We start from the raw sequence: 27,266 nt of genomic DNA, 5'->3' as shown, positions 1-27,266 counted from the left end.
CCGAAGACGAAAATACTCTCGTTGTCAGCAGGATTCGAACCTGCGCGGGGAGACCCCAATGGATTTCGAGTCCATCGCCTTAACCACTCGGCCACAACAACTTACTGTAAGCTTTGTGCAAATAATCTGTATGAAAGTTTTCAAGGTGTCCCACAGCAAATTCCTGATGTTCTGCAATGCACTTTTTAAAAACAATACAAACAAGCAGGTACAAGGAGCTCAAATGAGATTAATGGCGCCTAAATAGAGCACGTAAAGGAACAGTTACACAGCTAAGAAAAGGGAAAGTAAGACTAGGGAAAAAACACAGAAAGAGCCTGTAGATAAAATGATCTTCCTGGGACAGCAGGTTAAGAGAAATTACACAGGGAGCAGTTAAGCTTGTAACACGGGAGAATAAAAAAGAAAATGCAGTTTTATGAAGTGTGCTGGCCTAATCCAGCAAGCACTTTTGTTCTATTTCTCTATTTGCTTCTTTCATTGGTAAAGTAAGTTTCAAGTGCACATGCAGGTATGACTGAGAGCCAGGGTATAATATTTTGAAGCGTTTGCACCATCGCTAATGTAGGAAGAGAGGTATGGCAAAGACATGAAAGGGGTAGCAAAAATAAATATGTGAAGAGGCAATAGTGACACCAATATAAGCCACCTATTTATAAAACTGACATGGAAGAAATACTAAAGGTTAACTTCTAAAATTGTAGCCGAAGACGAAAATACTCTCGTTGTCAGCAGGATTCGAACCTGCGCGGGGAGACCCCAATGGATTTTGAGTCCATCGCCTTAACCACTCGGCCACAACAACTTACTGTAAGCTTTGTGCAAATAATCTGTATGAAAGTTTTCAAGGTGTCCCACAGCAAATTCCTGATGTTCTGCAATGCACTTTTTAAAAACAATACAAACAAGCAGGTACAAGGAGCTCAAATGAGATTAATGGCGCCTAAATAGAGCACGTAAAGGAACAGTTACACAGCTAAGAAAAGGGAATGAAAGCCTAGGGAAAAACACAGAAAGAGCCTGTAGATAAAATTATCTTCCTGGGACAGCAGGTTAAGAGAAATTATACAGGGAGCAGTTAGGCTTGTAACACGGGAGAATAAAAAAGAAAATGCCCTTTTATGAAGTGTGTTTGCCTAATCCAGCAAGCACTTTATTTCTATTTCTCTATTTGCTTCTTTTATTGGTAAAGTAAGTTTCAAGTGCACATGCAGGTATGACTGAGAGCCAGGGTATAATATTTGGAAGCGTTTGCACCATCGCTAATGTAGGAAGAGAGGTATGGCAAAGACATGAAAGGGGTAGCAAAAATAAATATGTGAAGAGGCAATAGTGACACCAATATAAGCCACCTATTTATAAAACTGACATGGAAGAAATACTAAAGGTTAACTTCTAAAATTGTAGCCGAAGACGAAAATACTCTCGTTGTCGGCAGGATTTGAACCTGCGCGGGGAGACCCCAATGGATTTCAAGTCCATCGCCTTAACCACTCGGCCACAACAACTTACTGCAAGCTTTGTGCAAATAATCTGTATGAAAGTTTTCAAGGTGCCCCACAGCAAATTCCTGATGTTCTGCAATGCACTTTTTAAAAACAATACAAAAAAGCAGGTACAAGGAGCTCAAATGAGATTAATGGTGCCTAAATAGAGCACGTAAAGGAACAGTTACACAGCTAAGAAAAGGGAAAGAAAGACTAGGGAATAAACACAGAAAGAGCCTGTAGATAAAATTATCTTCCTGGGACAGCAGGTTAAGAGAAATTACACAGGGAGCAGTTAAGCTTGTAACACGGGAGAATAAAAAAGAAAATGCAGTTTTATGAAGTGTGTTTGCCTAATCCAGCAAGCACTTTTGTTCTATTTCTCTATTTGCTTCTTTCATTGGTAAAGTAAGTTTCAAGTACACATGCAGGTATGACTGAGAGAGCCAGGGTATAATATTTTGAAGCGTTTGCACCATCACTAATGTAGGAAGAGAGGTATAGCAAAGACATGAAAGGGGTAGCAAAAATAAATATGTGAAGAGGCAATAGTGACACCAATATAAGCCACCTATTTATAAAACTGACATGGAAGAAATACTAAAGGATAACTTCTATAATTGTAGCCGAAGACGAAAATACTCTCATTGTCGGCAGGATTCGAACCTGCGTGGGGAGACCCCAATGGATTTCGAGTCCATCGCCTTAACCACTCGGCCACAACAACTTACTGCAAACTTTGTGCAAATAATCTGTATGAAAGTTTTCAAGGTGTCCCACAGCAAATTCCTGATGTACTGCAATGCACTTTTTAAAAAAATATACAAACAAGCAGGTACAAGGAGCTCAAATGAGATTAATGGCGCCTAAATAGAGCACGTAAAGGAACAGTTACACAGCTAAGAAAAGGGAAAGAAAGCCTAGGGAAAAAACACAGAAAGAGCCTGTAGATAAAATTATCTTCCTGGGACAGCAGGTTAAGAGAAATCACACAGGGAGCAGTTAAGCTTGTAACACGGGAGAATAAAAAGAAAATGCACTTTTATGAAGTGTGTTTGCCTAATCCAGCAAGCACGTTTGTTCTATTTCTCTATTTGCTTCTTTTATTGGTAAAGTAAGTTTCAAGTGCACATGCAGGTATGACTGAGAGAGCAAGGGTATAATAATTTGAAGCGCTTGCACCTGCGCTGATGTAGGAAGAGAGGTATAGCAAAGACATGAAAGGGGTAGCAAAAATAAATATGTGAAGAGGCAATAATGACACCAATATAAGCCACCTATTTATAAAACTGACATGGAAGAAATACTAAAGGTTAACTTCTAAAATTGTATCAGAAGACGAAAATACTCTCGTTGTCGGAAGGATTCGAACCTGCGCGGGGAGACCCCAATGGATTTCAAGTCCATCACCTTAACCACTCGGCCACAACAACTTACTGCAAGCTTTGTGCAAATAATCTGTATGAAAGTTTTCAAGGTGTCCCACAGCAAATTCCTGATGTTCTGCAATGCACTTTTTAAAAACAATACAAAAAAGCAGGTACAAGGAGCTCAAATGAGATTAATGGCGCCTAAATAGAGCACGTAAAGGAACAGTTACACAGCTAAGAAAAGGGAAAGAAAGACTAGGGAATAAACACAGAAAGAGCCTGTAGATAAAATTATCTTCCTGGGACAGCAGGTTAAGAGAAATTACACAGGGAGCAGTTAAGCTTGTAACACGGGAGAATAAAAAAGAAAATGCAGTTTTATGAAGTGTGTTTGCCTAATCCAGCAAGCACTTTTGTTCTATTTCTCTATTTGCTTCTTTCATTGGTAAAGTAAGTTTCAAGTACACATGCAGGTATGACTGAGAGAGCCAGGGTATAATATTTTGAAGCGTTTGCACCATCACTAATGTAGGAAGAGAGGTATAGCAAAGACATGAAAGGGGTAGCAAAAATAAATATGTGAAGAGGCAATAGTGACACCAATATAAGCCACCTATTTATAAAACTGACATGGAAGAAATACTAAAGGATAACTTCTATAATTGTAGCCGAAGACGAAAATACTCTCATTGTCGGCAGGATTCGAACCTGCGTGGGGAGACCCCAATGGATTTTGAGTCCATCGCCTTAACCACTCGGCCACAACAACTTACTGCAAACTTTGTGCAAATAATCTGTATGAAAGTTTTCAAGGTGTCCCACAGCAAATTCCTGATGTACTGCAATGCACTTTTTAAAAAAATATACAAACAAGCAGGTACAAGGAGCTCAAATGAGATTAATGGCGCCTAAATAGAGCACGTAAAGGAACAGTTACACAGCTAAGAAAAGGGAAAGAAAGCCTAGGGAAAAAACACAGAAAGAGCCTGTAGATAAAATTATCTTCCTGGGACAGCAGGTTAAGAGAAATCACACAGGGAGCAGTTAAGCTTGTAACACGGGAGAATAAAAAGAAAATGCACTTTTATGAAGTGTGTTTGCCTAATCCAGCAAGCACGTTTGTTCTATTTCTCTATTTGCTTCTTTTATTGGTAAAGTAAGTTTCAAGTGCACATGCAGGTATGACTGAGAGAGCAAGGGTATAATAATTTGAAGCGCTTGCACCTGCGCTGATGTAGGAAGAGAGGTATAGCAAAGACATGAAAGGGGTAGCAAAAATAAATATGTGAAGAGGCAATAATGACACCAATATAAGCCACCTATTTATAAAACTGACATGGAAGAAATACTAAAGGTTAACTTCTAAAATTGTATCAGAAGACGAAAATACTCTCGTTGTCGGAAGGATTCGAACCTGCGCGGGGAGACCCCAATGGATTTCAAGTCCATCACCTTAACCACTCGGCCACAACAACTTACTGCAAGCTTTGTGCAAATAATCTGTATGAAAGTTTTCAAGGTGTCCCACAGCAAATTCCTGATGTTCTGCAATGCACTTTTTAAAAACAATACAAAAAAGCAGGTACAAGGAGCTCAAAGAGATTAATGGCGCCTAAATAGAGCACGTAAAGGAAGAGTTACACAGCTAAGAAAAGGGAAAGAAAGACTAGGGAAAAAACACAGAAAGAGCCTGTAGATAAAATTATCTTCCTGGGACAGCAGGTTAAGAGAAATTACACAGGGAGCAGTTAAGCTTGTAACACGGGAGAATAAAAAAGAAAATGCAGTTTTATGAAGTGTGTTTGCCTAATCCAGCAAGCACTTTTGTTCTATTCCTCTATTTGCTTCTTTCATTGGTAAAGTAAGTTTCAAGTACACATGCAGGTATGACTGAGAGAGCCAGGGTATAATATTTTGAAGCGTTTGCACCATCACTAATGTAGGAAGAGAGGTATAGCAAAGACATGAAAGGGGTAGCAAAAATAAATATGTGAAGAGGCAATAGTGACAAGAATATAAGCCACCTATTTAGAAAACTGACATGGAAGAAATACTAAAGGTTAACTTCTAAAATTGTAGCCGAAGACGAAAATACTCTCGTTGTCAGCAGGATTCGAACCTGCGCGGCGAGACCCCAATGGATTTCGAGTCCAGCGCCTTAACCACTCGGCCACAACAACTTACTGTAAGCTTTGTGCAAATAATCTGTATGAAAGTTTTCAAGGTGTCCCACAGCAAATTCCTGATGTTCTGCAATGCACTTTTTAAAAACAATACAAACAAGCAGGTACAAGGAGCTCAAATGAGATTAATGGCGCCTAAATAGAGCACGTAAAGGAAGAGTTACACAGCTAAGAAAAGGGAAAGAAAGACTAGGGAAAAAACACAGAAAGAGCCTGTAGATAAAATTATCTTCCTGGGACAGCAGGTTAAGAGAAATTACACAGGGAGCAGTTAAGCTTGTAACACGGGAGAATAAAAAAGAAAATGCAGTTTTATGAAGTGTGCTGGCCTAATCCAGCAAGCACTTTTGTTCTATTTCTCTATTTGCTTCTTTCATTGGCAAAGTAAGTTTCAAGTACACATGCAGGTATGACTGAGAGAGCCAGGGTGTAATATTTTGAAGCGTTTGCACCATCGCTAATTTAGGAAGAGAGGTATAGCAAAGACATGAAAGGGGTAGCAAAAATAAATATGTGAAGAGGCAATAGTGACACCAATATAAGCCACCTATTTATAAAACTGACATGGAAGAAATACTAAAGGATATCTTCTATAATTGTAGCCGAAGACGAAAATACTCTCGTTGTCGGCAGGATTCGAACCTGCGCGGGGAGACCCCAATGGATTTCGAGTGCATCGTCTTAACCACTCGGCCACAACAACTTACTGCAAGCTTTGTGCAAATAATCTGTATGAAAGTTTTCAAGGTGTCCCACAGCAAATTCCTGATGTACTTTAATGCACTTTTTAAAAAAATATACAAACAAGCAGGTACAAGGAGCTCAAATGAGATTAATGGCGCCTAAATAGAGCACGTAAAGGAACAGTTACACAGCTAAGAAAAGGGAAAGAAAGACTAGGGAAAAAACACAGAAAGAGCCTGTAGATAAAATTATCTTCCTGGGACAGCAGGTTAAGAGAAATTACACAGGGAGCAGTTAAGCTTGTAACACGGGAGAATAAAAAAGAAAATGCAGTTTTATGAAGTGTGTTTGCCTAATCCAGCAAGCACTTTTGTTCTATTTCTCTATTTGCTTCTTTCATTGGTAAAGTGAGTTTCAAGTACACATGCAGGTATGACTGAGAGAGCCAGGGTATAATATTTTGAAGCGTTTGCACCATCGCTAATGTAGGAAGAGAGGTATAGCAAAGACATGAAAGGGGTAGCAAAAATAAAAATGTGAAGAGGCAATAATGACACCAATTTAAGCCACCTATTTATAAAACTGACATGGAAGAAATACTAAAGGTTAACTTCTAAAATTGTATCAGAAGACGAAAATACTCTCGTTGTCGGCAGGATTCGAACCTGCGCAGGGAGACCCCAATGGATTTCGAGTCCATCGCCTTAACCACTCAGCCACAACAACTTACTGTAAGCTTTGTGCAAATAATCTGTATGAAAGTTTTCAAGGTGTCCCACAGCAAATTCCTGATGTTCTGCAATGCACTTTTTGAAAACAATACAAACAAGCAGGTAAAAGGAGCTCAAATTAGATTAATGGTGCCTAAATAGAGCACGTAAAGGAACAGTTACACAGCTAACAAAAGGGAAAGAAAGCCTAGGGAAAAAAACACAGAAAGAGCCTGTAGATAAAATTATCTTCCTGGGACAGCAGGTTAAGAGAAATTATACAGGGAGCAGTTAAGCTTGTAACATGGGAGAATAAAAAAGAAAATGCCCTTTTATGAAGTGTGTTTGCCTAATCCAGCAAGCACTTTATTTCTATTTCTCTATTTGCTTCTTTTATTGGTAAAGTAAGTTTCAAGTGCACATGCAGGTATGACTGAGAGCCAGGGTATAATATTTTGAAGCGTTTGCACCATCGCTAATGTAGGAAGAGAGGTATGGCAAAGACATGAAAGGGGTAGCAAAAATAAATATGTGAAGAGGCAATAGTGACACCAATATAAGCCACCTATTTATAAAACTGACATGGAAGAAATACTAAAGGTTAACTTCTAAAATTGTAGCCGAAGATTCTCTCGTTGTCGGCAGGATTTGAACCTGCGCAGGGAGATCCCAAAGGACTTCAAGTCTATCGCCTTAACCACTCGACCACAACAACTTACTGCAAGCTTTGTGCAAATAATCAGTATGAAAGTTTTCAAGGTGTCCCACAGCAAATTCCTGATGTTCTGCAATGCACTTTTTAAAAACAATACAAACAAGCAGGTATAAGGAGCTCAAATGAGATTAATGGCGCCTAAATAGAGCACGTAAAGGAACAGTTACACAGCTAAGAAAAGGGAAAGAAAGACTAGGGAAAAAACACAGAAAGAGCCTGTAGATAAAATTATCTTCCTGGGACAGCAGGTTAAGAGAAATTACACAGGGAGCAGTTAAGCTTGTAACACGGGAGAATAAAAAAGAAATGCAGTTTTATGAAGTGTGTTTGCCTAATCCAGCAAGCACTTTTGTTCTATTTCTCTATTTGCTTCTTTCATTGGTAAAGTAAGTTTCAAGTACACATGCAGGTATGACTGAGAGAGCCAGGGTATAATATTTTGAAGCGTTTGCACCATCACTAATGTAGGAAGAGAGGTATAGCAAAGACATGAAAGGGGTAGCAAAAATAAATATGTGAAGAGGCAATAGTGACACCAATATAAGCCACCTATTTATAAAACTGACATGGAAGAAATACTAAAGGATAACTTCTATAATTGTAGCCGAAGACGAAAATACTCTCATTGTCGGCAGGATTCGAACCTGCGTGGGGAGACCCCAATGGATTTCAAGTCCATCGCCTTAACCACTCGGCCACAACAACTTACTGCAAACTTTGTGCAAATAATCTGTATGAAAGTTTTCAAGGTGTCCCACAGCAAATTCCTGATGTATTGCAATGCACTTTTTAAAAAAATATACAAACAAGCAGGTACAAGGAGCTCAAATGAGATTAATGGCGCCTAAATAGAGCACGTAAAGGAACAGTTACACAGCTAAGAAAAGGGAAAGAAAGCCTAGGGAAAAAACACAGAAAGAGCCTGTAGATAAAATTATCTTCCTGGGACAGCAGGTTAAGAGAAATCACACAGGGAGCAGTTAAGCTTGTAACACGGGAGAATAAAAAGAAAATGCACTTTTATGAAGTGTGTTTGCCTAATCCAGCAAGCACGTTTGTTCTATTTCTCTATTTGCTTCTTTTATTGGTAAAGTAAGTTTCAAGTGCACATGCAGGTATGACTGAGAGAGCAAGGGTATAATAATTTGAAGCGCTTGCACCTGCGCTGATGTAGGAAGAGAGGTATAGCAAAGACATGAAAGGGGTAGCAAAAATAAATATGTGAAGAGGCAATAATGACACCAATATAAGCCACCTATTTATAAAACTGACATGGAAGAAATACTAAAGGTTAACTTCTAAAATTGTATCAGAAGACGAAAATACTCTCGTTGTCGGAAGGATTCGAACCTGCGCGGGGAGACCCCAATGGATTTCAAGTCCATCACCTTAACCACTCGGCCACAACAACTTACTGCAAGCTTTGTGCAAATAATCTGTATGAAAGTTTTCAAGGTGTCCCACAGCAAATTCCTGATGTTCTGCAATGCACTTTTTAAAAACAATACAAAAAAGCAGGTACAAGGAGCTCAAATGAGATTAATGGCGCCTAAATAGAGCACGTAAAGGAACAGTTACACAGCTAAGAAAAGTGAAAGAAAGCCTAGGGAAAAAACACAGAAAGAGCCTGTAGATAAAATTATCTTCCTGGGACAGCAGGTTAAGAGAAATTACACAGGGAGCAGTTAAGCTTGTAACACGGGAGAATAAAAAAGAAAATGCAGTTTTATGAAGTGTGTTTGCCTAATCCAGCAAGCACTTTTGTTCTATTCCTCTATTTGCTTCTTTCATTGGTAAAGTAAGTTTCAAGTACACATGCAGGTATGACTGAGAGAGCCAGGGTATAATATTTTGAAGCGTTTGCACCATCACTAATGTAGGAAGAGAGGTATAGCAAAGACATGAAAGGGGTAGCAAAAATAAATATGTGAAGAGGCAATAGTGACAAGAATATAAGCCACCTATTTATAAAACTGACATGGAAGAAATACTAAAGGTTAACTTCTAAAATTGTAGCCGAAGACGAAAATACTCTCGTTGTCAGCAGGATTCGAACCTGCGCGGGGAGACCCCAATGGATTTCGAGTCCAGCGCCTTAACCACTCGGCCACAACAACTTACTGTAAGCTTTCTGCAAATAATCTGTATGAAAGTTTTCAAGGTGTCCCACAGCAAATTCCTGATGTTCTGCAATGCACTTTTTAAAAACAATACAAACAAGCAGGTACAAGGAGCTCAAATGAGATTAATGGCGCCTAAATAGAGCACGTAAAGGAAGAGTTACACAGCTAAGAAAAGGGAAAGAAAGACTAGGGAAAAAACACAGAAAGAGCCTGTAGATAAAATTATCTTCCTGGGACAGCAGGTTAAGAGAAATTACACAGGGAGCAGTTAAGCTTGTAACACGGGAGAATAAAAAAGAAAATGCAGTTTTATGAAGTGTGTTTGCCTAATCCAGCAAGCACTTTTGTTCTATTCCTCTATTTGCTTCTTTCATTGGTAAAGTAAGTTTCAAGTACACATGCAGGTATGACTGAGAGAGCCAGGGTATAATATTTTGAAGCGTTTGCACCATCACTAATGTAGGAAGAGAGGTATAGCAAAGACATGAAAGGGGTAGCAAAAATAAATATGTGAAGAGGCAATAGTGACAAGAATATAAGCCACCTATTTATAAAACTGACATGGAAGAAATACTAAAGGTTAACTTCTAAAATTGTAGCCGAAGACGAAAATACTCTCGTTGTCAGCAGGATTCGAACCTGCGCGGCGAGACCCCAATGGATTTCGAGTCCAGCGCCTTAACCACTCGGCCACAACAACTTACTGTAAGATTTGTGCAAATAATCTGTATGAAAGTTTTCAAGGTGTCCCACAGCAAATTCCTGATGTTCTGCAATGCACTTTTTAAAAACAATACAAACAAGCAGGTACAAGGAGCTCAAATGAGATTAATGGCGCCTAAATAGAGCACGTAAAGGAAGAGTTACACAGCTAAGAAAAGGGAAAGAAAGACTAGGGAAAAAACACAGAAAGAGCCTGTAGATAAAATTATCTTCCTGGGACAGCAGGTTAAGAGAAATTACACAGGGAGCAGTTAAGCTTGTAACACGGGAGAATAAAAAAGAAAATGCAGTTTTATGAAGTGTGCTGGCCTAATCCAGCAAGCACTTTTGTTCTATTTCTCTATTTGCTTCTTTCATTGGCAAAGTAAGTTTCAAGTACACATGCAGGTATGACTGAGAGAGCCAGGGTGTAATATTTTGAAGCGTTTGCACCATCGCTAATTTAGGAAGAGAGGTATAGCAAAGACATGAAAGGGGTAGCAAAAATAAATATGTGAAGAGGCAATAGTGACACCAATATAAGCCACCTATTTATAAAACTGACATGGAAGAAATACTAAAGGATATCTTCTATAATTGTAGCCGAAGACGAAAATACTCTCGTTGTCGGCAGGATTCGAACCTGCGCGGGGAGACCCCAATGGATTTCGAGTGCATCGTCTTAACCACTCGGCCACAACAACTTACTGCAAGCTTTGTGCAAATAATCTGTATGAAAGTTTTCAAGGTGTCCCACAGCAAATTCCTGATGTACTTTAATGCACTTTTTAAAAAAATATACAAACAAGCAGGTACAAGGAGCTCAAATGAGATTAATGGCGCCTAAATAGAGCACGTAAAGGAACAGTTACACAGCTAAGAAAAGGGAAAGAAAGACTAGGGAAAAAACACAGAAAGAGCCTGTAGATAAAATTATCTTCCTGGGACAGCAGGTTAAGAGAAATTACACAGGGAGCAGTTAAGCTTGTAACACGGGAGAATAAAAAAGAAAATGCAGTTTTATGAAGTGTGTTTGCCTAATCCAGCAAGCACTTTTGTTCTATTTCTCTATTTGCTTCTTTCATTGGTAAAGTGAGTTTCAAGTACACATGCAGGTATGACTGAGAGAGCCAGGGTATAATATTTTGAAGCGTTTGCACCATCGCTAATGTAGGAAGAGAGGTATAGCAAAGACATGAAAGGGGTAGCAAAAATAAAAATGTGAAGAGGCAATAATGACACCAAAATAAGCCACCTATTTATAAAACTGACATGGAAGAAATACTAAAGGTTAACTTCTAAAATTGTATCAGAAGACGAAAATACTCTCGTTGTCGGCAGGATTCAAACCTGCGCGGGGAGACCCCAATGGATTTCGAGTCCATCGCCTTAACCACTCAGCCACAACAACTTACTGTAAGCTTTGTGCAAATAATCTGTATGAAAGTTTTCAAGGTGTCCCACAGCAAATTCCTGATGTTCTGCAATGCACTTTTTGAAAACAATACAAACAAGCAGGTAAAAGGAGCTCAAATTAGATTAATGGTGCCTAAATAGAGCACGTAAAGGAACAGTTACACAGCTAAGAAAAGGGAAAGAAAGCCTAGGGAAAAAAACACAGAAAGAGCCTGTAGATAAAATTATCTTCCTGGGACAGCAGGTTAAGAGAAATTATACAGGGAGCAGTTAAGCTTGTAACATGGGAGAATAAAAAAGAAAATGCCCTTTTATGAAGTGTGTTTGCCTAATCCAGCAAGCACTTTATTTCTATTTCTCTATTTGCTTCTTTTATTGGTAAAGTAAGTTTCAAGTGCACATGCAGGTATGACTGAGAGCCAGGGTATAATATTTTGAAGCGTTTGCACCATCGCTAATGTAGGAAGAGAGGTATGGCAAAGACATGAAAGGGGTAGCAAAAATAAATATGTGAAGAGGCAATAGTGACACCAATATAAGCCACCTATTTATAAAACTGACATGGAAGAAATACTAAAGGTTAACTTCTAAAATTGTAGCCGAAGATTCTCTCGTTGTCGGCAGGATTTGAACCTGCGCAGGGAGATCCCAAAGGACTTCAAGTCTATCGCCTTAACCACTCGACCACAACAACTTACTGCAAGTTTTGTGCAAATAATCTGTATGAAAGTTTTCAAGGTGTCCCACAGCAAATTCCTGATGTTCTGCAATGCACTTTTTAAAAACAATACAAACAAGCAGGTATAAGGAGCTCAAATGAGATTAATGGCGCCTAAATAGAGCACGTAAAGGAACAGTTACACAGCTAAGAAAAGGGAAAGAAAGACTAGGGAAAAAACACAGAAAGAGCCTGTAGATAAAATTATCTTCCTGGGACAGCAGGTTAAGAGAAATTACACAGGGAGCAGTTAAGCTTGTAACACGGGAGAATAAAAAAGAAATGCAGTTTTATGAAGTGTGTTTGCCTAATCCAGCAAGGACATTTGTTCTATTTCTCTATTTGCTTCTTTCATTGGTAAAGTAAGTTTCAAGTACACATGCAGGTATGACTGAGAGAGCCAGGGTATAATATTTTGAAGCGTTTGCACCATCGCTAATGTAGGAAGAGAGGTAGAGCAAAGACATGAAAGGGGTAGCAAAAATAAATATGTGAAGAGGCAATAATGACACCAATATAAACCACCTATTTATAAAACTGACATGGAAGAAATACTAAAGGTTAACTTCTAAAATTGTAGCCGAAGACGAAAATACTCTCATTGTCGGCAGGATTCGGACCTGCGAGGGGAGAGCCCAATGGATTTCGAGTCCATCCCCTTAACCACTCAGCCACAACAACTTACTGTAAGCTTTGTGCAAATAATCTGTATGAAAGTTTTCAAGGTGTCCCACAGCAAATTCCTGATGTTCTGCAATGCACTTTTTAAAAACAATACAAACAAGCAGGTACAAGGAGCTCAAATGAGATTAATGCCGCCTAAATAGAGCACGTAAAGGAACAGTTACACAGCTAAGAAAAGGGAAAGAAAGGCAAGAGAAAAAACACAGAAAGAGCCTGTAGATAAAATTATCTTCCTGGGACAGCAGGTGAAGAGAAATTACACAGGGAGCAGTTAAGCTTGTAACACAGGAGAATAAAAAAGAAAATGCACTTTTATTAAGTGTGTTTGCCTAATCCAGCAAGCACGTTTGTTCTATTTCTCTATTTGCTTCTTTTATTGGTAAAGTAAGTTTCAAGTGCACATGGCGGTATGACTGAGAGAGCAAGGGTATAATAATTTGAAGCGCTTGCACCAGCGCTGATGTAGGAAGAGAGGTATAGCAAAGACATGAAAGGGGTAGCAAAAATAAATATGTGAAGAGGCAATAATGACACCAATATAAGCCACCTATTTATAAAACTGACATGGAAGAAATACTAAAGGTTAACTTCTAAAATTGTATCAGAAGACGAAAATACTCTCGTTGTCGGAAGAATTCGAACCTGCGCGGGGAGACCCCAATGGATTTCGAGTCCATTGCCTTAACCACTCGGCCACAACAACTTACTGTAAGCTTTGTGCAAATAATCTGTATGAAAGTTTTCAAGGTGTCCGACAGCAAATTCCTGATGTTCTGCAATGCACTTTTTAAAAACAATACAAACAAGCAGGTAGAAGGAGCTCAAATTAGATTAATGGCGCCTAAATAGAGCACGTAACGGAACAGTTACACAGCTACGAAAAGGGAAAGAAAGACTAGGGAAAAAACACAGAAAGAGCCTGTAGATAAAATTATCTTCCTGGGACAGCAGGTTAAGAGAAATTATACAGGGAGCAGTTAAGCTTGTAACACGGGAGAATAAAAAAGAAAATGCCCTTTTATGAAGTGTGTTTGCCTAATCCAGCAAGCACTTTATTTCTATTTCTCTATTTGCTTCTTTTATTGGTAAAGTAAGTTTCAAGTGCACATGCAGGTATGACTGAGAGCCAGGGTATAATATTTTGAAGCGTTTGCACCATCGCTAATGTAGGAAGAGAGGTATGGCAAAGACATGAAAGGGGTAGCAAAAATAAATATGTGAAGAGGCAATAGTGACACCAATATAAGCCACCTATTTATAAAACTGACATGGAAGAAATACTAAAGGTTAACTTCTAAAATTGTAGCCGAAGACGAAAATACTCTCGTTGTCAGCAGGATTTGAACCTGCGCGGGGAGACCCCAATGGATTGCAAGTCCATCGCCTTAACCACTCGGCCACAACAACTTACTGCAAGCTTTGTGCAAATAATCTGTATGAAAGTTTTCAAGGTGTCCCACAGCAAATTCCAGATGATCTGCAATGCACTTTTTAAAAACAATACAAAGAAGCAGGTACAAGGAGCTCAAATGAGATTAATGGCGCCTAAATAGAGCACGTAAAGGAACAGTTACACAGCTAAGAAAAGGGAAAGAAAGACTAGGGAAAAAACACAGAAAGAGCCTGTAGATAAAATTATCTTCCTGGGACAGCAGGTTAAGAGAAATTTCACAGGGAGCAGTTAAGCTTGTAACACGGGAGAATAAAAAAGAAAATGCAGTTTTATGAAGTGTGTTTGCCTAATCCAGCAAGCAGTTTTGTTCTATTTCTTTATTTGCTTCTTTCATTGGTAAAGTAAGTTTCAAGTACACATGCAGGTATGACTGAGAGATCCAGGGTATAATATTTTGAAGCGTTTGCACCATCACTAATGTAGGAAGAGAGGTATAGCAAAGACATGAAAGGGGTAGCAAAAATAAATATGTGAAGAGGCAATAGTGACACCAATATAAGCCACCTATTTATAAAACTGACATGGAAGAAATACTAAAGGATATCTTCTATAATTGTAGCCGAAGACAAAAATACTCTCGTTGTCGGCAGGATTCAAACCTGCGCGGGGAGACCCCAATGGATATCGAGTCCATCGCCTTAACCACTCGGCCACAACAACTTACTGCAAGCTTTGTGCAAATAATCTGTATGAAAGTTTTCAAGGTGTCCCACAGCAAATTCCTGATGTACTGCAATGCACTTTTACAAAAAATATACAAACAAGCAGGTACAAGGAGCTCAAATGAGATTAATGGCGCCTAAATAGAGCACGTAAAGGAACGGTTACACAGCTAAGAAAAGGGAAAGAAAGACTAGGGAAAAAACACAGAAAGAGCCTGTAGATAAAATTATCTTCCTGGGACAGCAGGTTAAGAGAAATCACACAGGGAGCAGTTAAGCTTGTAACACGGGAGAATAAAAAAGAAAATGCACTTTTATGAAGTGTGTTTGCCTAATCCAGCAAGCACTTTTGTTCTATTTCTCTATTTGCTTCTTTCATTGGTAAAGTAAGTTTCAAGTACACATGCAGGTATGACTGAGAGAGCCAGGGTATAATATTTTGAAGCGTTTGCACCATCGCTAATGTAGGAAGAGAGGTATAGCAAAGACATGAAAGGGGTAGCAAAAATAAATATATGAAGAGGAAATAGAGACACCAATATAAGCTACCTATTTATAAAACTGACATGGAAGAAATACTAAAGGTTAACTTCTAAAATTGTATCAGAAGACGAAAATACTCTTGTCGTCGGCAGGATTTGAACCTGCACGGGGAGACCCCAATTGATTTCGAGTCCATCGCCTTAACCACTCGGCCACAACAACTTACTGCAAGCATTGTGCAAATAATCTGTATGAAAGTTTTCAAGGTGTCCCACAGCAAATTCCTGATGTTCTGCAATGCACTTTTTAAAAACAATACAAACAAGCAGGTACAAGGAGCTCAAATGAGATTAATGGCGCCTAAATACAGCACGTAAAGGAACAGTTACACAGCTAAGAAAAGGGAAAGAAAGTCTAGGGAAAAAACACAGAAAGAGACTGTAGATAAAATTATCTTCCTGGGACAGCAGGTTAAGAGAAATTACACAGGGAGCAGTTAAGCTTGTAACACGGGAGAATAAAAAAGAAAATGCAGTTTTATGAAGTGTGTTTGCCTAATCCAGCAAGCACTTTTGTTCTATTTCTCTATTTGCTTCTTTCATTGGTAAAGTAAGTTTCAAGTACACATGCAGGTATGACTGAGAGAGCCAGGGTATAATATTTTGAAGCGTTTGCACCATCGCTAATGTAGGAAGAGAGGTATAGCAAAGACATGAAAGGGGTAGCAAAAATTAAAAATATGAAGAGAAAATAGTGACACCAATATAAGCTACCTATTTATAAAACTGACATGGAAGAAATACTAAAGGTTAACTTCTAAAATTGGATCAGAAGACGAAAATACTCTCGTTGTCGGCAGGATTCGAACCTGCGCGGGGAGACCCCAATGGATTTCAAGTCCATCACCTTAACCACTCGGCCACAACAACTTACCGTAAGCTTTGTGCAAATAATCTGTATGGAAGTTTTCAAGTTGTCCCAAAGCAAATTCCTGATGTTCTGCAATGCACTTTTAAAAAACAATACAAACAAGCAGGTACAAGGAGCTCAAATGAGATTAATGGCGCCTAAATAGAGCACGTAAAGGAACAGTTACACAGCTAAGAAAAGGGAAAGAAAGACTAGGGAAAAAACACAGAAAGAGCCTGTAGATAAAATTATCTTCCTGGGACAGCAGGTTAAGAGAAATTACACAGGGAGCAGTTAAGCTTGTAACACGGGAGAATAAAAAAGAAAATGCAGTTTTATGAAGTGTGTTTGCCTAATCCAGCAAGCACTTTTGTTCTATTTCTCTATTTGCTTCTTTCATTGGTAAAGTAAGTTTCAAGTACACATGCAGGTATGACTGAGAAAGCCAGGGTATAATATTTTGAAGCGTTTGCACCATCGCCAATGTAGGAAGAGAGGTATAGCAAAGACATGAAAGGGGTAGCAAAAATAAATATATGAAGAGGAAATAGAGACACCAATATAAGCTACTTATTTATAAAACTGACATGGAAGAAATACTAAAGGTTAACTTCTAAAATTGTATCAGAAGACGAAAATACTCTTGTCGTCGGCAGGATTTGAACCTGCGCGGGGAGACCCCAATTGATTTCGAGTCCTTCGCCTTAACCACTCGGCCACAACAACTTACTGCAAGCATTGTGCAAATAATCTGTATGAAAGTTTTCAAGGTGTCCCACAGCAAATTCCTGATGTTCTGCAATGCACTTTTTAAAAACAATACAAACAAGCAGGTACAAGGAGCTCAAATGAGATTAATGGCGCCTAAATACAGCACGTAAAGGAACAGTTACACAGCTAAGAAAAGGGAAAGAAAGTCTAGGGAAAAAACACAGAAAGAGACTGTAGATAAAATTATCTTCCTGGGACAGCAGGTTAAGAGAAATTACACAGGGAGCAGTTAAGCTTGTAACACGGGAGAATAAAAAAGAAAATGCAGTTTTATGAAGTGTGTTTGCCTAATCCAGCAAGCACTTTTGTTCTATTTCTCTATTTGCTTCTTTCATTGGTAAAGTAAGTTTCAAGTACACATGCAGGTATGACTGAGAGAGCCAGGGTATAATATTTTGAAGCGTTTGCACCATCGCTAATGTAGGAAGAGAGGTATAGCAAAGACATGAAAGGGGTAGCAAAAATTAAATATATGAAGAGAAAATAGTGACACCAATATAAGCTACCTATTTATAAAACTGACATGGAAGAAATACTAAAGGTTAACTTCTAAAATTGGATCAGAAGACGAAAATACTCTCGTTGTCGGCAGGATTCGAACATGCACGGGGAGACCCCAATGGATTTCAAGTCCATCACCTTAACCACTCGGCCACAACAACTTACTGTAAGCTTTGTGCAAATAATCTGTATGGAAGTTTTCAAGTTGTCCCAAAGCAAATTCCTGATGTTCTGCAATGCACTTTTTAAAAACAATACAAACAAGCAGGTACAAGGAGCTCAAATGAGATTAATGGCGCCTAAATAGAGCACGTAAAGGAACAGTTACACAGCTAAGAAAAGGGAAAGAAAGACTAGGGAAAAAACACAGAAAGAGCCTGTAGATAAAATTATCTTCCTGGGACAGCAGGTTAAGAGAAATTACACAGGGAGCAGTTAAGCTTGTAACACGGGAGAATAAAAAAGAAAATGCAGTTTTATGAAGTGTGTTTGCCTAATCCAGCAAGCACTTTTGTTCTATTTCTCTATTTGCTTCTTTCATTGGTAAAGTAAGTTTCAAGTACACATGCAGGTATGACTGAGAAAGCCAGGGTATAATATTTTGAATCGTTTGCACCAGCGCTAATGTAGGAAGAGAGGTATAGCAAAGACATGACAGGGGTAGCAAAAATAATTATGTGAAGAGGCAATACTGACACCAATATAAACCACCTATTTATAAAACTGACATGGAAGAAATACTAAAGGTTAACTTCTAAAATTGTAGCCGAAGACGAAAATACTCTCGTTGTCGGCAGGATTCGAACCTGCGCGGGGAGAGCCCAATGCATTTCGAGTCCATCCCCTTAACCACTCGGCCACAACAACTTACTGCAAGCTTTGTGCAAATAATCTGTATGAAAGTTTTCAAGGTGTCCCACAGCAAATTCCTGATGTTCTGCAATGCACTTTTTAAAAACAATACAAAAAAGCAGGTACAAGGAGCTCAAATGAGATTAATGGCGCCTAAATACAGCACGTAAAGGAACAGTTACACAGCTAAGAAAAGGGAATGAAAGACTAGGGAAAAAACACAGAAAGAGCCTGTAGATAAAATTATCTTCCTGGGACAGCAGGTTAAGAGAAATTACACAGGGAGCAGTTAAGCTTGTAACACGGGAGAATAAAAAAGAAAATGCAGTTTTATGAAGTGTGTTCGCCTAATCCAGCAAGCACTTTTGTTCTATTTCTCTATTTGCTTCTTTCATTGGTAAAGTAAGTTTCAAGTACACATGCAGGTAAGACTGAGAGAGCCAGGGTATAATAATTTGAAGCGTTTGCATCATCACTAATGTAGGAAGAGAGGTATAGCAAAGACATGAAAGGGGTAGCAAAAATAAATATGTGAAGAGGCAATAGTGACAAGAATATAAGCCACCTATTTATAAAACTGACATGGAAGAAATACTAAAGGTTAACTTCTAAAATTGTAGCCGAAGACGAAAATACTCTCGTTGTCAGCAGGATTCGAACCTGCGTGGGGAGACCCCAATGGATTTTGAGTCCATCGCCTTAACCACTCGGCCACAACAACTTACTGTAAGCTTTGTGCAAATAATCTGTATGAAAGTTTTCAAGGTGTCCCACAGCAAATTCCTGATGTTCTGCAATGCACTTTTTAAAAACAATACAAACAAGCAGGTACAAGGAGCTCAAATGAGATTAATGGCGCCTAAATAGAGCACGTAAAGGAACAGTTACACAGCTAAGAAAAGGGAATGAAAGCCTAGGGAAAAAACACAGAAAGAGCCTGTAGATAAAATTATCTTCCTGGGACAGCAGGTTAAGAGAAATTATACAGGGAGCAGTTAGGCTTGTAACACGGGAGAATAAAAAAGAAAATGCCCTTTTATGAAGTGTGTTTGCCTAATCCAGCAAGCACTTTATTTCTATTTCTCTATTTGCTTCTTTTATTGGTAAAGTAAGTTTCAAGTGCACATGCAGGTATGACTGAGAGCCAGGGTATAATATTTTGAAGCGTTTGCACCATCGCTAATGTAGGAAGAGAGGTATGGCAAAGACATGAAAGGGGTAGCAAAAATAAATATGTGAAGAGGCAATAGTGACACCAATATAAGCCACCTATTTATAAGACTGACATGGAAGAAATACTAAAGGTTAACTTCTAAAATTGTAGCCGAAGACGAAAATACTCTCGTTGTCGGCAGGATTTGAATCTGCGCGGGGAGACCCCAATGGATTTCAAGTCCATCGCCTTAACCACTCGGCCACAACAACTTACTGCAAGCTTTGTGCAAATAATCTGTATGAAAGTTTTCAAGGTGTCCCACAGCAAATTCCTGATGTTCTGCAATGCACTTTTTTAAAAACAATACAAAAAAGAAGGTACAAGGAGCTCAAATGAGATTAATGGCGCCTAAATAGAGCACGTAAAGGAACAGTTACACAGCTAAGAAAAGGGAAAGAAAGACTAGGGAAAAAACACAGAAAGAGCCTGTAGATAAAATTATCTTCCTGGGACAGCAGGTTAAGAGAAATTACACAGGGAGCAGTTAAGCTTGTAACACGGGAGAATAAAAAAGAAAATGCAGTTTTATGAAGTGTGTTTGCCTAATCCAGCAAGCACTTTTGTTCTATTTCTCTATTTGCTTCTTTCATTGGTAAAGTAAGTTTCAAGTACACATGCAGGTATGACTGAGAGAGCCAGGGTATAATATTTTGAAGCGTTTGCACCATCACTAATGTAGGAAGAGAGGTATAGCAAAGACATGAAAGGGGTAGCAAAAATAAATATGTGAAGAGGCAATAGTGACACCAATATAAGCCACCTATTTATAAAACTGACATGGAAGAAATACTAAAGGATAACTTCTATAATTGTAGCCGAAGACGAAAATAGTCTCATTGTCGGCAGGATTCGAACCTGCGCGGAGAGACCCCAATGGATTTCGAGTCCATCGCCTTAACCACTCGGCCACAACAACTTACTGCAAACTTTGTGCAAATAATCTGTATGAAAGTTTTCAAGGTGTCCCACAGCAAATTCCTGATGTACTGCAATGCACTTTTTAAAAAAATATACAAACAAGCAGGTACAAGGAGCTCAAATGAGATTAATGGCGCCTAAATAGAGCACGTAAAGGAACAGTTACACAGCTAAGAAAAGGGAAAGAAAGCCTAGGGAAAAAACACAGAAAGAGCCTGTAGATAAAATTATCTTCCTGGGACAGCAGGTTAAGAGAAATCACTCAGGGAGCAGTTAAGCTTGTAACACGGGAGAATAAAAAGAAAATGCACTTTTATGAAGTGTGTTTGCCTAATCCAGCAAGCACGTTTGTTCTATTTCTCTATTTGCTTCTTTTATTGGTAAAGTAAGTTTCAAGTGCACATGCAGGTATGACTGAGAGAGCAAGGGTATAATAATTTGAAGCGCTTGCACCTGCGCTGATGTAGGAAGAGAGGTATAGCAAAGACATGAAAGGGGTAGCAAAAATAAATATGTGAAGAGGCAATAATGACACCAATATAAGCCACCTATTTATAAAACTGACATGGAAGAAATACTAAAGGTTAACTTCTAAAATTGTATCAGAAGACGAAAATACTCTCGTTGTCGGAAGGATTCGAACCTGCGCGGGGAGACCCCAATGGATTTCGAGTCCATCGCCTTAACCACTCGGCCACAACAACTTACTGTAAGCTTTGTGCAAATAATCTGTATGAAAGTTTTCAAGGTGTCCGACAGCAAATTCCTGATGTTCTGCAATGCACTTTTTAAAAACAATACAAACAAGCAGGTAGAAGGAGCTCAAATTAGATTAATGGCGCCTAAATAGAGCACGTAAAGGAACAGTTACACAGCTAAGAAAAGGGAAAGAAAGCCTAGGGAAAAAACACAGAAAGAGCCTGTAGATAAAATTATCTTCCTGGGACAGCAGGTTAAGAGAAATTATACAGGGAGCAGTTAGGCTTGTAACACAGGAGAATAAAAAAGAAAATGCCCTTTTATGAAGTGTGTTTGCCTAATCCAGCAAGCACTTTATTTCTATTTCTCTATTTGCTTCTTTTATTGGTAAAGTAAGTTTCAAGTGCACATGCAAGTATGACTGAGAGCCAGGGTATAATATTTTGAAGCGTTTGCACCATCGCTAATGTAGGAAGAGAGGTATGGCAAAGACATGAAAGGGGTAGCAAAAATAAATATGTGAAGAGGCAATAGTGACACCAATATAAGCCACCTATTTATAAAACTGACATGGAAGAAATACTAAAGGTTAACTTCTAAAATTGTAGCCGAAGACGAAAATACTCTCGTTGTCGGCAGGATTTGAACCTGCGCAGGGAGACGCCAATGGATTTCAAGTCCATCGCCTTAACCACTCGGCCACAACAACTTACTGCAAGCTTCGTGCAAATAATCTGTATGAAAGTTTTCAAGGTTTCCCACAGCAAATTCCTGATGTTCTGCAATGCACTTTTTAAAAACAATACAAAAAAGCAGGTACAAGGAGCTCAAATGAGATTAATGGCGCCTAAATAGAGCACGTAAAGGAACAGTTACACAGCTAAGAAGAGTGAAAGAAAGCCTAGGGAAAAAACACAGAAAGAGCCTGTAGATAAAATTATCTTCCTGGGACAGCAGGTTAAGAGAAATTATACAGGGAGCAGTTAAGCTTGTAACACGGGAGAATAAAAAAGAAAATGCCCTTTTATGAAGTGTGTTTGCCTAATCCAGCAAGCACTTTATTTCTATTTCTCTATTTGCTTCTTTTATTGGTAAAGTAAGTTTCAAGTGCACATGCAGGTATGACTGAGAACCAGGGTATAATATTTTGAAGCGTTTGCACCATCGCTAATGTAGGAAGAGAGGTATGGCAAAGACATGAAAGGGGTAGCAAAAATAAATATGTGAAGAGGCAATAGTGACACCAATATAAGCCACCTATTTATAAAACTGACATGGAAGAAATACTAAAGGTTAACTTCTAAAATTGTAGCCGAAGACGAAAATACTCTCGTTGTCGGCAGGATTTGAATCTGCGCGGGGAGTCCCCAATGGATTTCAAATCCATCATCTTAACCATTCGGCCACAACAACTTACTTCAAGATTTGTGCAAATAATCTGTATGAAAGTTTTCAAGGTGTCCCACAGCAAATTCCTGATGTTCTGCAATGCACTTTTTAAAAACAATACAAAAAAGCAGGTACAAGGAGCTCAAATGAGATTAATGGCGCCTAAATACAGCACGTAAAGGAACAGTTACACAGCTAAGAAAAGGGAATGAAAGACTAGGAAAAAAAACACAGAAAGAGCCTGTAGATAAAATTATCTTCCTGGGACAGCAGGTTAAGAGAAATTACACAGGGAGCAGTTAAGCTTGTAACACGGGAGAATAAAAAAGAAAATGCAGTTTTATGAAGTGTGTTTGCCTAATCCAGCAAGCACTTTTGTTCTATTCCTCTATTTGCTTCTTTCATTGGTAAAGTAAGTTTCAAGTACACATGCAGGTATGACTGAGAGAGCCAGGGTATAATATTTTGAAGCGTTTGCACCATCACTAATGTAGGAAGAGAGGTATAGCAAAGACATGAAAGGGGTAGCAAAAATAAATATGTGAAGAGGCAATAGTGACAAGAATATAAGCCACCTATTTATAAAACTGACATGGAAGAAATACTAAAGGTTAACTTCTAAAATTGTAGCCGAAGACGAAAATACTCTCGTTGTCAGCAGGATTCGAACCTGCGTGGGGAGACCCCAATGGATTTCGAGTCCAGCGCCTTAACCACTCGGCCACAACAACTTACTGTAAGCTTTGTGCAAATAATCTGTATGAAAGTTTTCAAGGTGTCCCACAGCAAATTCCTGATGTTCTGCAATGCACTTTTTAAAAACAATACAAACAAGCAGGTACAAGGAGCTCAAATGAGATTAATGGCGCCTAAATAGAGCACGTAAAGGAAGAGTTACACAGCTAAGAAAAGGGAAAGAAAGACTAGGGAAAAACACAGAAAGAGCCTGTAGATAAAATTATCTTCCTGGGACAGCAGGTGAAGAGAAATTACACAGGGAGCAGTTAAGCTTGTAACACAGGAGAATAAAAAAGAAAATGCACTTTTATTAAGTGTGTTTGCCTAATCCAGCAAGCACGTTTGTTCTATTTCTCTATTTGCTTCTTTTATTGGTAAAGTAAGTTTCAAGTGCACATGGCGGTATGACTGAGAGAGCAAGGGTATAATAATTTGAAGCGCTTGCACCAGCGCTGATGTAGGAAGAGAGGTATAGCAAAGACATGAAAGGGGTAGCAAAAATAAATATATGAAGAGGAAATAGAGACACCAATATAAGCTACCTATTTATAAAACTGACATGGAAGAAATACTAAAGGTTAACTTCTAAAATTGTATCAGAAGACGAAAATACTCTTGTCGTCGGCAGAATTTGAACCTGCACGGGGAGACCCCAATTGATTTCGAGTCCATCGCCTTAACCACTCGGCCACAACAACTTACTGCAAGCATTGTGCAAATAATCTGTATGAAAGTTTTCAAGGTGTCCCACAGCAAATTCCTGATGTTCTGCAATGCACTTTTTAAAAACAATACAAACAAGCAGGTACAAGGAGCTCAAATGAGATTAATGGCGCCTAAATACAGCACGTAAAGGAACAGTTACACAGCTAAGAAAAGGGAAAGAAAGTCTAGGGAAAAAACACAGAAAGAGACTGTAGATAAAATTATCTTCCTGGGACAGCAGGTTAAGAGAAATTACACAGGGAGCAGTTAAGCTTGTAACACGGGAGAATAAAAAAGAAAATGCAGTTTTATGAAGTGTGTTTGCCTAATCCAGCAAGCACTTTTGTTCTATTTCTCTATTTGCTTCTTTCATTGGTAAAGTAAGTTTCAAGTACACATGCAGGTATGACTGAGAGAGCCAGGGTATAATATTTTGAAGCGTTTGCACCATCGCTAATGTAGGAAGAGAGGTATAGCAAAGACATGAAAGGGGTAGCAAAAATTAAAAATATGAAGAGAAAATAGTGACACCAATATAAGCTACCTATTTATAAAACTGACATGGAAGAAATACTAAAGGTTAACTTCTAAAATTGGATCAGAAGACGAAAATACTCTCGTTGTCGGCAGGATTCGAACCTGCGCGGGGAGACCCCAATGGATTTCAAGTCCATCACCTTAACCACTCGGCCACAACAACTTACCGTAAGCTTTGTGCAAATAATCTGTATGGAAGTTTTCAAGTTGTCCCAAAGCAAATTCCTGATGTTCTGCAATGCACTTTTAAAAAACAATACAAACAAGCAGGTACAAGGAGCTCAAATGAGATTAATGGCGCCTAAATAGAGCACGTAAAGGAACAGTTACACAGCTAAGAAAAGGGAAAGAAAGACTAGGGAAAAAACACAGAAAGAGCCTGTAGATAAAATTATCTTCCTGGGACAGCAGGTTAAGAGAAATTACACAGGGAGCAGTTAAGCTTGTAACACGGGAGAATAAAAAAGAAAATGCAGTTTTATGAAGTGTGTTTGCCTAATCCAGCAAGCACTTTTGTTCTATTTCTCTATTTGCTTCTTTCATTGGTAAAGTAAGTTTCAAGTACACATGCAGGTATGACTGAGAAAGCCAGGGTATAATATTTTGAAGCGTTTGCACCATCGCTAATGTAGGAAGAGAGGTATAGCAAAGACATGAAAGGGGTAGCAAAAATAAATATATGAAGAGGAAATAGAGACACCAATATAAGCTACTTATTTATAAAACTGACATGGAAGAAATACTAAAGGTTAACTTCTAAAATTGTATCAGAAGACGAAAATACTCTTGTCGTCGGCAGGATTTGAACCTGCGCGGGGAGACCCCAATTGATTTCGAGTCCTTCGCCTTAACCACTCGGCCACAACAACTTACTGCAAGCATTGTGCAAATAATCTGTATGAAAGTTTTCAAGGTGTCCCACAGCAAATTCCTGATGTTCTGCAATGCACTTTTTAAAAACAATACAAACAAGCAGGTACAAGGAGCTCAAATGAGATTAATGGCGCCTAAATACAGCACGTAAAGGAACAGTTACACAGCTAAGAAAAGGGAAAGAAAGTCTAGGGAAAAAACACAGAAAGAGACTGTAGATAAAATTATCTTCCTGGGACAGCAGGTTAAGAGAAATTACACAGGGAGCAGTTAAGCTTGTAACACGGGAGAATAAAAAAGAAAATGCAGTTTTATGAAGTGTGTTTGCCTAATCCAGCAAGCACTTTTGTTCTATTTCTCTATTTGCTTCTTTCATTGGTAAAGTAAGTTTCAAGTACACATGCAGGTATGACTGAGAGAGCCAGGGTATAATATTTTGAAGCGTTTGCACCATCGCTAATGTAGGAAGAGAGGTATAGCAAAGACATGAAAGGGGTAGCAAAAATTAAATATATGAAGAGAAAATAGTGACACCAATATAAGCTACCTATTTATAAAACTGACATGGAAGAAATACTAAAGGTTAACTTCTAAAATTGGATCAGAAGACGAAAATACTCTCGTTGTCGGCAGGATTCGAACATGCACGGGGAGACCCCAATGGATTTCAAGTCCATCACCTTAACCACTCGGCCACAACAACTTACTGTAAGCTTTGTGCAAATAATCTGTATGGAAGTTTTCAAGTTGTCCCAAAGCAAATTCCTGATGTTCTGCAATGCACTTTTTAAAAACAATACAAACAAGCAGGTACAAGGAGCTCAAATGAGATTAATGGCGCCTAAATAGAGCACGTAAAGGAACAGTTACACAGCTAAGAAAAGGGAAAGAAAGACTAGGGAAAAAACACAGAAAGAGCCTGTAGATAAAATTATCTTCCTGGGACAGCAGGTTAAGAGAAATTACACAGGGAGCAGTTAAGCTTGTAACACGGGAGAATAAAAAAGAAAATGCAGTTTTATGAAGTGTGTTTGCCTAATCCAGCAAGCACTTTTGTTCTATTTCTCTATTTGCTTCTTTCATTGGTAAAGTAAGTTTCAAGTACACATGCAGGTATGACTGAGAAAGCCAGGGTATAATATTTTGAATCGTTTGCACCAGCGCTAATGTAGGAAGAGAGGTATAGCAAAGACATGACAGGGGTAGCAAAAATAATTATGTGAAGAGGCAATACTGACACCAATATAAACCACCTATTTATAAAACTGACATGGAAGAAATACTAAAGGTTAACTTCTAAAATTGTAGCCGAAGACGAAAATACTCTCGTTGTCGGCAGGATTCGAACCTGCGCGGGGAGAGCCCAATGGATTTCAAGTCCATCCCCTTAACAACTCGGCCACAACAACTTACTGCAAGCTTTGTGCAAATAATCTGTATGAAAGTTTTCAAGGTGTCCCACAGCAAATTCCTGATGTTCTGCAATGCACTTTTTAAAAACAATACAAAAAAGCAGGTACAAGGAGCTCAAATGAGATTAATGGCGCCTAAATACAGCACGTAAAGGAACAGTTACACAGCTAAGAAAAGGGAATGAAAGACTAGGGAAAAAACACAGAAAGAGCCTGTAGATAAAATTATCTTCCTGGGACAGCAGGTTAAGAGAAATTACACAGGGAGCAGTTAAGCTTGTAACACGGGAGAATAAAAAAGAAAATGCAGTTTTATGAAGTGTGTTCGCCTAATCCAGCAAGCACTTTTGTTCTAT

General features: G+C 38.7%; 36 non-coding genes across 36 annotated transcripts; all 36 read right to left on the bottom strand.

Moving 5' to 3' along the window:
• Window positions 1–19: 19 nt before the first annotated feature.
• On the bottom strand, window positions 20–101 carry TRNAS-CGA (transfer RNA serine (anticodon CGA)). Its single transcript has one exon. It is a non-coding gene; the product is annotated as a tRNA-Ser (tRNA).
• A 622-nt stretch (window positions 102–723) lies between these two features.
• On the bottom strand, window positions 724–805 carry TRNAL-CAA (transfer RNA leucine (anticodon CAA)). Its single transcript has one exon. It is a non-coding gene; the product is annotated as a tRNA-Leu (tRNA).
• Window positions 806–1,426: 621 nt separating this feature from the next.
• Window positions 1,427–1,508, bottom strand: TRNAS-UGA (transfer RNA serine (anticodon UGA)). Its single transcript has one exon. It is a non-coding gene; the product is annotated as a tRNA-Ser (tRNA).
• Window positions 1,509–2,132: 624 nt separating this feature from the next.
• TRNAS-CGA (transfer RNA serine (anticodon CGA)) lies at window positions 2,133–2,214 on the bottom strand. The gene has a single exon. It is a non-coding gene; the product is annotated as a tRNA-Ser (tRNA).
• A 624-nt stretch (window positions 2,215–2,838) lies between these two features.
• On the bottom strand, window positions 2,839–2,920 carry TRNAS-UGA (transfer RNA serine (anticodon UGA)). Its single transcript has one exon. It is a non-coding gene; the product is annotated as a tRNA-Ser (tRNA).
• A 624-nt stretch (window positions 2,921–3,544) lies between these two features.
• Window positions 3,545–3,626, bottom strand: TRNAL-CAA (transfer RNA leucine (anticodon CAA)). Its single transcript has one exon. It is a non-coding gene; the product is annotated as a tRNA-Leu (tRNA).
• Window positions 3,627–4,250: 624 nt separating this feature from the next.
• On the bottom strand, window positions 4,251–4,332 carry TRNAS-UGA (transfer RNA serine (anticodon UGA)). The gene has a single exon. It is a non-coding gene; the product is annotated as a tRNA-Ser (tRNA).
• A 623-nt stretch (window positions 4,333–4,955) lies between these two features.
• TRNAS-CGA (transfer RNA serine (anticodon CGA)) lies at window positions 4,956–5,037 on the bottom strand. The gene has a single exon. It is a non-coding gene; the product is annotated as a tRNA-Ser (tRNA).
• A 624-nt stretch (window positions 5,038–5,661) lies between these two features.
• Window positions 5,662–5,743, bottom strand: TRNAS-CGA (transfer RNA serine (anticodon CGA)). The gene has a single exon. It is a non-coding gene; the product is annotated as a tRNA-Ser (tRNA).
• A 625-nt stretch (window positions 5,744–6,368) lies between these two features.
• TRNAS-CGA (transfer RNA serine (anticodon CGA)) lies at window positions 6,369–6,450 on the bottom strand. The gene has a single exon. It is a non-coding gene; the product is annotated as a tRNA-Ser (tRNA).
• Window positions 6,451–7,772: 1,322 nt separating this feature from the next.
• TRNAS-UGA (transfer RNA serine (anticodon UGA)) lies at window positions 7,773–7,854 on the bottom strand. Its single transcript has one exon. It is a non-coding gene; the product is annotated as a tRNA-Ser (tRNA).
• Window positions 7,855–8,478: 624 nt separating this feature from the next.
• TRNAS-UGA (transfer RNA serine (anticodon UGA)) lies at window positions 8,479–8,560 on the bottom strand. The gene has a single exon. It is a non-coding gene; the product is annotated as a tRNA-Ser (tRNA).
• Window positions 8,561–9,184: 624 nt separating this feature from the next.
• TRNAS-CGA (transfer RNA serine (anticodon CGA)) lies at window positions 9,185–9,266 on the bottom strand. Its single transcript has one exon. It is a non-coding gene; the product is annotated as a tRNA-Ser (tRNA).
• Window positions 9,267–9,890: 624 nt separating this feature from the next.
• Window positions 9,891–9,972, bottom strand: TRNAS-CGA (transfer RNA serine (anticodon CGA)). Its single transcript has one exon. It is a non-coding gene; the product is annotated as a tRNA-Ser (tRNA).
• A 624-nt stretch (window positions 9,973–10,596) lies between these two features.
• On the bottom strand, window positions 10,597–10,678 carry TRNAS-CGA (transfer RNA serine (anticodon CGA)). The gene has a single exon. It is a non-coding gene; the product is annotated as a tRNA-Ser (tRNA).
• Window positions 10,679–11,303: 625 nt separating this feature from the next.
• Window positions 11,304–11,385, bottom strand: TRNAS-CGA (transfer RNA serine (anticodon CGA)). Its single transcript has one exon. It is a non-coding gene; the product is annotated as a tRNA-Ser (tRNA).
• A 2,028-nt stretch (window positions 11,386–13,413) lies between these two features.
• On the bottom strand, window positions 13,414–13,495 carry TRNAS-CGA (transfer RNA serine (anticodon CGA)). Its single transcript has one exon. It is a non-coding gene; the product is annotated as a tRNA-Ser (tRNA).
• Window positions 13,496–14,117: 622 nt separating this feature from the next.
• On the bottom strand, window positions 14,118–14,199 carry TRNAA-UGC (transfer RNA alanine (anticodon UGC)). The gene has a single exon. It is a non-coding gene; the product is annotated as a tRNA-Ala (tRNA).
• Window positions 14,200–14,823: 624 nt separating this feature from the next.
• Window positions 14,824–14,905, bottom strand: TRNAS-CGA (transfer RNA serine (anticodon CGA)). The gene has a single exon. It is a non-coding gene; the product is annotated as a tRNA-Ser (tRNA).
• A 625-nt stretch (window positions 14,906–15,530) lies between these two features.
• TRNAS-CGA (transfer RNA serine (anticodon CGA)) lies at window positions 15,531–15,612 on the bottom strand. The gene has a single exon. It is a non-coding gene; the product is annotated as a tRNA-Ser (tRNA).
• A 625-nt stretch (window positions 15,613–16,237) lies between these two features.
• TRNAS-UGA (transfer RNA serine (anticodon UGA)) lies at window positions 16,238–16,319 on the bottom strand. Its single transcript has one exon. It is a non-coding gene; the product is annotated as a tRNA-Ser (tRNA).
• A 624-nt stretch (window positions 16,320–16,943) lies between these two features.
• Window positions 16,944–17,025, bottom strand: TRNAS-CGA (transfer RNA serine (anticodon CGA)). The gene has a single exon. It is a non-coding gene; the product is annotated as a tRNA-Ser (tRNA).
• Window positions 17,026–17,650: 625 nt separating this feature from the next.
• On the bottom strand, window positions 17,651–17,732 carry TRNAS-UGA (transfer RNA serine (anticodon UGA)). The gene has a single exon. It is a non-coding gene; the product is annotated as a tRNA-Ser (tRNA).
• Window positions 17,733–18,356: 624 nt separating this feature from the next.
• TRNAS-CGA (transfer RNA serine (anticodon CGA)) lies at window positions 18,357–18,438 on the bottom strand. Its single transcript has one exon. It is a non-coding gene; the product is annotated as a tRNA-Ser (tRNA).
• A 624-nt stretch (window positions 18,439–19,062) lies between these two features.
• Window positions 19,063–19,144, bottom strand: TRNAL-CAA (transfer RNA leucine (anticodon CAA)). The gene has a single exon. It is a non-coding gene; the product is annotated as a tRNA-Leu (tRNA).
• A 622-nt stretch (window positions 19,145–19,766) lies between these two features.
• TRNAS-UGA (transfer RNA serine (anticodon UGA)) lies at window positions 19,767–19,848 on the bottom strand. Its single transcript has one exon. It is a non-coding gene; the product is annotated as a tRNA-Ser (tRNA).
• A 625-nt stretch (window positions 19,849–20,473) lies between these two features.
• TRNAS-CGA (transfer RNA serine (anticodon CGA)) lies at window positions 20,474–20,555 on the bottom strand. Its single transcript has one exon. It is a non-coding gene; the product is annotated as a tRNA-Ser (tRNA).
• Window positions 20,556–21,179: 624 nt separating this feature from the next.
• Window positions 21,180–21,261, bottom strand: TRNAS-CGA (transfer RNA serine (anticodon CGA)). The gene has a single exon. It is a non-coding gene; the product is annotated as a tRNA-Ser (tRNA).
• Window positions 21,262–21,883: 622 nt separating this feature from the next.
• TRNAS-UGA (transfer RNA serine (anticodon UGA)) lies at window positions 21,884–21,965 on the bottom strand. The gene has a single exon. It is a non-coding gene; the product is annotated as a tRNA-Ser (tRNA).
• Window positions 21,966–22,587: 622 nt separating this feature from the next.
• On the bottom strand, window positions 22,588–22,669 carry TRNAS-UGA (transfer RNA serine (anticodon UGA)). The gene has a single exon. It is a non-coding gene; the product is annotated as a tRNA-Ser (tRNA).
• A 625-nt stretch (window positions 22,670–23,294) lies between these two features.
• On the bottom strand, window positions 23,295–23,376 carry TRNAS-CGA (transfer RNA serine (anticodon CGA)). The gene has a single exon. It is a non-coding gene; the product is annotated as a tRNA-Ser (tRNA).
• A 623-nt stretch (window positions 23,377–23,999) lies between these two features.
• Window positions 24,000–24,081, bottom strand: TRNAS-CGA (transfer RNA serine (anticodon CGA)). Its single transcript has one exon. It is a non-coding gene; the product is annotated as a tRNA-Ser (tRNA).
• A 625-nt stretch (window positions 24,082–24,706) lies between these two features.
• Window positions 24,707–24,788, bottom strand: TRNAS-UGA (transfer RNA serine (anticodon UGA)). The gene has a single exon. It is a non-coding gene; the product is annotated as a tRNA-Ser (tRNA).
• Window positions 24,789–25,412: 624 nt separating this feature from the next.
• TRNAS-CGA (transfer RNA serine (anticodon CGA)) lies at window positions 25,413–25,494 on the bottom strand. The gene has a single exon. It is a non-coding gene; the product is annotated as a tRNA-Ser (tRNA).
• A 625-nt stretch (window positions 25,495–26,119) lies between these two features.
• Window positions 26,120–26,201, bottom strand: TRNAS-UGA (transfer RNA serine (anticodon UGA)). Its single transcript has one exon. It is a non-coding gene; the product is annotated as a tRNA-Ser (tRNA).
• A 624-nt stretch (window positions 26,202–26,825) lies between these two features.
• TRNAS-UGA (transfer RNA serine (anticodon UGA)) lies at window positions 26,826–26,907 on the bottom strand. Its single transcript has one exon. It is a non-coding gene; the product is annotated as a tRNA-Ser (tRNA).
• Window positions 26,908–27,266: the final 359 nt, after the last annotated feature.

The sequence above is a fragment of the Lissotriton helveticus genome, chromosome 12 (genome assembly GCF_964261635.1).
Source record: "Lissotriton helveticus chromosome 12, aLisHel1.1, whole genome shotgun sequence".
NCBI lineage: Eukaryota > Metazoa > Chordata > Amphibia > Caudata > Salamandridae > Lissotriton > Lissotriton helveticus.
This window is presented reverse-complemented; position numbering and strand designations above follow the sequence as displayed.